This window comes from Psittacula echo, assembly GCF_963264785.1.
Source record: "Psittacula echo genome assembly, chromosome: Z".
NCBI lineage: Eukaryota > Metazoa > Chordata > Aves > Psittaciformes > Psittacidae > Psittacula > Psittacula echo.
The window spans coordinates 100312709-100320035 of NC_137742.1; positions in this window are offsets into that span (position 1 = coordinate 100312709).

Below are 7327 nucleotides of genomic sequence, written 5' to 3' on the forward strand. Positions count from 1 at the left end.
GTTTCTTTCTTTTATGCATACCTCACTTATTTTTCACTTTTTTATAATTTATTCTGATATTTAAAAATGCATATTAAAGAAGCGGGGGTAGCCCTCTGAGAAGGAGAAAATTCCCTTTGGAGCTGTATTCAAAAAGGGCCACGAGGATGATCAGGGGACTGGAGCACCTCCTGTATGAAGACAGGCTGAGAAAGTTGGGGCTGTTCAGCCTGGAGAAGAGAAGGCTGCGTGGAGACCTCAGAGCAGCCTTCCAGTATCTGAAGGGGGCCTACAAGGATGCTGGGGAGGGACTCTTCATCAGGGACTGCAGTGACAGGACAAGGGGTAACGGGTTCAAACTGAAACAGGGGAAGTTTAGATTGGATCTAAGGAAGAAATTCTTTACTGAGAGGGTGGTGAGGCACTGGAATGGGTTGCCCAGGGAGGTTGTGAATGCTCCATCCCTGGCGGTGTTCAAGGCCAGGTCGGATGAGGCCTTGGGTGACATGGTTTAGTGTGAGGTGTCCCTGCCCATGGCAGGGGGGTTGGAACTGGATGATCTCAAGGTCCTTTCCAACCCTAACTATTCTATGATCCTATGATTCTATGAAACAGGACATGTAGAAACAATAGCTTTTTTTGCTGTGGTTCTGAATACACCTGAAATTTCATGAGACACATATCTATTTGTATATAGAATTTAATCATAGCAAGTGTTCTGTACTGCTGATACTGAATGTTGTGAAGCAGCATGGGTCACAGGGTCTGTTGCTTGGGTAATTTTTTTTCTTAAATTCTGGTTTTACATTATTTTTGCCCCTTTGAAGCAGCTCCCCATCTTCCTAAAGAACAGGTGTTCCCAGCCATCAGACTTTGCTGCCTCCATTATAACTACCAACAATGCCTGGCTAACTACCTGCTCAACCCAGTTATCCAGTTTCCAACACATCGCAGCTCAGCACAATGTATTTGGCATCATGTATCACACATATCCTACAAAAACTTTCTATCAAGCATAATCATGGCTCTTAAAACTCAAAACTTTGCCACAAAATGATAGGGTCTCCACATTACCAGAATTACACTGCCTCCTCCTCCGCCCCCAATCCAGCTCCTCATCAGTCTCCAGCATGACTCAACCCAGTTGAAAAGCAGCAGGTTTACAAGTCATTTCATTTCTTTTAAGTGGGATACATCATATGGAAGAAATAAATTGTTTTACTGAAGTTTTTTGCAGTGCTTGGTCCCTGGTGGATAATAGCGTCTATCTGGTTCCATACGCTGCTTCTAACTGGGGTTTTTTCTGCATTTTGGCTTTACCAGAGAGATAAACCAGTTTGAAACCCACTCTGTGATGGCTGCAGAACAATGTCCAGTAGCACATCAACATTTCCTCCTAATACTCTGAGCTAACAAACATATTTTGGAACTATTCCTGTTGTTACAATTACTGCCTTATCTTGAAGACCGTGGGCAGGGTAGAAACTGCCTTTGCACAAATGCATTTTTCCTAAGCTCCTGTGCTAAGCACAATTCCCCAACCACCAGACTTCTGCTAAACTCTGAGGTTTTCAACACATCTTTAACAATTTTACTTCCAAATAGTCAGCAGCTTATTGGCTATCCATGAGATGTTTATGTATATACTCTTCTTTGTCTCTCTCTGACCGGCCTATAGTGGTGAGATGTGTTAAAATTTGTACAAAAGGAGAAAAACAGAAAATGACTGTCATGTATCATCCTGAGGAAAATGAAGTTCAAGTATCTTATTTTCAGAAGTCATGAGGGATTGAAACCAGAAGCAAACATTTATCTGGACGTTGCAGAAACTGATACATCATTATGATTGCAGCTTCTTTCTCCTTTATTTTTTGCCCCCAAAAGCCCCATGGTGTTAAAATTTTGAGGACGAGTCATGCCAAGTTTAGAGTATCCCCTGCTAGCTGCTACTTGCCCTTACTTCTAGTCAAATTACTGGAACTGATAGCTGTCAGCACCGTGCAGAATGAAGAGCCCTCTTGGAAAAGCATCCACAAACCTATAAAAATAACTGCAAAAGAATCAAATGGGGCAGGTGTGAAAAAAGAGCACTGAGGGCTAACTGAGGAGAGATGGTTCATTGAATTGAAAGCAGCCAGGTAGTAGCTGAAATTTCAGTATTATAAATAGGGCATTATGTAGCTGAACTAAAAATAGGAGTTTTATTTTTACTTAATGTTCCTCACTGCTGGCTGCTGACCTAGAGAAAGAGGATTCAGAAAGGAGAATTAAACAATTCCCGACAACCATACAAAGCAAAACCACTAGCCTGGCTCCACTGCCTGTTTGTAAACCAAGAACAATACACTTTTTTAAACCAATTTCAAAAGATATCTAATTGAAAGAACTCCCTAATGTTGCTGTGAAAAGAATGTAATAGAGTACAAAAATTTCTGCAGAAAACCAAACTGCAGTTACAAATTCCTTGTCTACGTACTTGCTTATAACAGAAAATGGCTACTGCATCTGATGACTCCTTCATGCACTTCGTGTGTATGCAACTGCTGTCCTATGCTGTAAGCACCCACTGCTCTACAGTAATAATGTTATCATTCCAGCACTCAGTTTCAAGTCCAGATTGAGGTGCCTGGCATTGGCTTGGAGGAAAACACTGTGTCAATCTGCTATCTGCCAACTGTCTCAGGGCAGCATCTTGTGTTCTTCCCTTTCCTGAGGATCAATTTTACACTTAAACTGAGAATCCTAATTTAGCTATGGTAAAATGGCAGCTTGTATGGCCAGCTGCTAAGGCAGTGTTCATACTTCGTTTCATATAAAAAAAAAATAAATAAATAAAATAAAAAAAAAAAAAATTAAAGTAGCACAAGCCTAAACCACTGAATTTGTATTTAGTTTCAAGCCCACACATCTAATCCTCAGGGCAAAAGAGACTTGAAACCATGGTTTTGGTTCTGCTTACAAAGATAAGAGGAAGCTATAAAATAAAACCAGATCTGAATCTGAACCTAAGATCACAGATGTTTAAGTCCATGGGGTTTTTTTTGTTTGTTTTTTTTTTCTTTGGGGGGGGGAGGCGGGACCATCACTAGCTAAAATGTAAGTGTCTCAATAAATTTGAGGTTTACCAATCTATTTTCAGCTACATCTGCTAAATACTGGATCTTTGCAATGTACCATAAACCCCAAGGGGCTATGTTGAAGCATTTATTCATCACCACTTTCACAGGAAGCTAAAATGAAGATGAGAATATTGTGATTTAACTTTGCAGAGTAAGCCATGATTATTTAAAAGAGTTTACAGCAACAACAAAAATAACTTGCATCACCTGTCACTGTTGGTGAATTTGAAATAAAGGTATTTATTATAAGAGATTATTATCATTATTTAAGGACTACACACTATCTGTGTGGTCTGTATGTAAATCTACTAGCCAGTCATGCTTTCTCTTGGGCTGAAAAATGGCAAATTCTTTATTTGCTGTATTTGTACATTATTTGCTTCCTTTATTAGGATTATCAATCTGATTTGTTTGGGAAAGGCAAGACTCAGAACATAATTCTGCGCTTAGCTTAAATAATTCTAGAACATAGGTTAGCACACAAACAGATAACAATTCCAAACTCCTTGCTGCTGCTGAGCTATTTTAGCTTCTCTCACTGTCAAAGCCAAGTAAAACACTGTCAAATTAAAATTCGTTTTACAGTGTCTCAAAAGATAACAGAAAGATTAATGTATTTGTTTTCTCTCTTGATTTTAGGTAACATTTTTTCACTTTTCATATGCTAAATCAAAACCCCAAAATAAAAGTAAGCGCCATCACTAAGACTGCACTGTGTACTACCGCTAGGTTTCAGTACAGCAGGCAGTTTCAGAGGAAAGCAAGAACCATACACTACACCTTCTGTATTTGAAATATTGGCTAAATTTGGTATTTCCCTTCTTCTGCTGTTGCACTAATTTTTATACATTTATAAATACACAGACATATATACATCCACAGCACCACTTCAAATGTAGCTTTGGATGCTACTAATAGTGTCAACAAACCTACATTGCTGCCTTTACTTTTCCCCCTTTCCTACTAATTCACTCATATAAACCAGACAAGAATTGCTGTGCAACTTCTGGAAGCCTCTTGGCTGCAAATGGGAGGCAACACCACAAAGGAAAGGACACAGCAGAAACCTAGGTTCATGTCACCTGCACTTGCCAAGCATGACCCACATCTCTTAAGCACCATTGTGATGTAAGGACATAAGAAAACTTCAATTTAGCAGCAACACAATACACTATAACTGGCCTGTTGATCTATAACCACAAACAATGCAAGGCCCATCAAGCCACAAAAGAAAGCCCCTATGAATTATGTCTCAATTTTTTCCCAGATACTCCACCTATTTAAAACAGAAATACTTTCATATGGGCGAGATTCCCTGCCTGCCATTCTGCTCAAAGGGAGAATTCTCACTTCACTTGCATGTACGGCCTTTCTGCTTCCCCAGTCCAATGTCTAGTATATGACTTCTGCATGCAGCATCTTCTCATACATGGCAAGGCATAACAAACAAGAAATAACATTACAACATCTCCAGTAAGTACTGGACACTGGAACTGGTTTCCACTTGATGCACCACTCCCTGCAACCATAAATAATATTCCAACTAGGAGATTTAGTTCAACTCCATCATTTTCCCCCTCCCAAAGCACAGAAAAGAGCCCTTGAACACAAAGCTCCACAAAGAAAAAATTGAGGGAGAATATTCTGCTCTCGTTAGAACTAGAAGATGATTTAAGAGTTTCCATTTTAAATACCAAGAAGCCCCAGAGGGAAGTCTCAAGTTTCCTTGTTGCTACCCCTCTTCAGCCTTCCTGCCATCTATTCTTGGCCATCCTGCAAAACAGAACCAAGAGCAGCACAGCTGCACCAAAGGAAGGGCAAAATGGCTTTCTGAAGAAACTCATAGTACTTGAATCTTTTCCTCACACCAAATATCCCAACTCCAAACAGCCTCTTCAATTTTCCTGGTCAAACAAACTTCCCTATCACAAAAACTACCTCAAGCTCCAATCTCCACAATTGCCATCTGCTAGCTGTATGACAGCAAACAGAGAACAGGTTTTGGGCTGTTTGCTGTCACATACCACATACTTGTATATCCACCTAAATGAAGCCACTGTAGACCAATTATGAAGGATCTGCTACTCCATTTGGAATTACCCGTTTGGGGATTTGATTTCTGGTTTGTTTTCCTCCGAGGTTTTTTCGGAAGCACTAGTGGGATGAAGTTTAAATTAAATTGGGACCGTCGGCATCCCAAGGACAACTATTCAGTGACACAAATTTAATACTGATTTAATAAGATTATGTGGGCTGCTTGTAACTGCAGCTGTCTAACTAACACCACTTATGCACAAAGTACTTTCTATATTCATTACCAGCAGTGTTAGAAGCAAACCAAAATACAACAAAATCATCTAGAGAAATATTTAGCTCTGAGAGCTACGGAAAAGTGTAGGAATTAAAAGGTGGAATTCACAGACAGTTTAGGTGGATTGTTGCGTGGATCACACACGAAGTCTAAGGTGCCCCTGGATAAATCATTGCAATATTACAGAATACACAAGGCAAGCAACAAACCAAGCACCACACTACCCAAAATGAACCATGAATGAAATAAAGCTGCAACAACACTGTCTATTGAGCATGACCTTCCAGTCCTGGCTGCTTCCAGAGCCAGGCGCAAATATCCTGCTGAACTTTGGAGAACAGCAGTGCCTGCATTGGGGCACACCATTGCTGCTTGTAAAACACCAAGTGTAGCTATAACTACTACAAACCCTGCGGGGTGCGAAAGAGCGAGGTGTGGCCTTCTGACCCTACCAAGAAATACAGGATGACTGATGGTATCCGTGCCATTCCTGCTGTGGTTTGTGATCACACATGCTCAGCACAGCAAAGTCCAACCAAGTTTGGTGGTTTCAACAGTGCTGTTCTGAGCACACCATTAAAAACCAGAAACAACGTAGGATCGTGCAAGAGACTTTGGCATCAACAATTGATCAATAGCTTGAGTCCCTCAGGGCACGGCGCTGTCTGTGCAAGCTGCTGGCCTCAAGGCCGCACTGAAGGGAGCGGGTGCGAATCACTATCTCGGGCAGCCCACGGCTGGACCGCACAGTCTGCAAGAGCGACGGCACCCACGCCGGCACCGGGCACCCACCGCTGCCGGCAGCTGCAGCCGCTTCCCTCCACACCACCACGCACCGCGGCCAACGGCCAGGCCCTGCCGCCGGGAGGTTCCGCCCCACAACGACCCCTACAAGATGGCGGCCCGGCCACACCGACCCCACTCCCCGTGCCGCTGGCTCCCGGCAGGACCCCGTGGCCACTGGGCGGCGCTGGTGTGTGCCGCGGAGCGGGGAGAGGACGGCGGGGCCTCAGGAGGCCGGGCTGGGTAGAGGAGCTTGGGCACGGTCCTGGCTGCTCTGTGGCGGTGCCGGCCGAGGCGGATAAGGTGAGCGAGCAGCGCCGAGCACCGGCGGCTCGGCCTGAGGCGGGAGCAGGAGGCATCGAGGGCCGCCCTGTGGAGCTCGGTGCTGGCCGCCGTCCTGACGCTGCGGCTGGCCTGGGAACGGCTGCCGTCCAGTGATGGGTAGCGTGAGGCAGCGAGCAGCAACGCGAGGGAAAACGCCTGCAAACTCCCAATACTCTTCCCTGCGGGCTGTGAAGGAAGGGTTCAGAGACTGCCTGGATGGAACTGCAGCCATCGCTTGCGTTCGCAAGGCAAAACATCACCTCGGTAATAACTAACTGCAAAAAAACTTATGAGAAAACAGAGCACAGTTGTCTGAGTGTGGGGAACAACCATTTCATCCGAGCACGGCAGGAGAAATTAGCTTAAAATTTCATGCATTTACTCCCAGCCTTGCCCTAAGTTGCTGGCAGCAAAGGTCAGGAGCAGTTTTTAGTCCCAGGTTTTGCAAAAGATTCTGGATAGCCGATGTCTGTGCCGGGGATGAGTTTTGTCAAGCCATCAGAAAGATCTTTTCCAGTAATGAATGCCCCAAAGATCTCTTTGCACATACACCTTTTTGAAATGTGGCTTGTTTCATCTAGGGGTCTACATAAAAAGAATAAAACCTCACTGGTTAAAGTGATCGCTCCATTTCACAGCTCACAGCCTTTAAAATGTCACCAAATGGTCCAAAAAGAATAATTTTAAGGCATGACAGTTCACAAGAACCATTTTTAGGCTGAATATATATGTTCCCATTGATGTATTTTTTGGTACACAGCAATTTAAACAGGTTTGGGGAACCTGATGTAAATTCACTCAAAAGATTTTA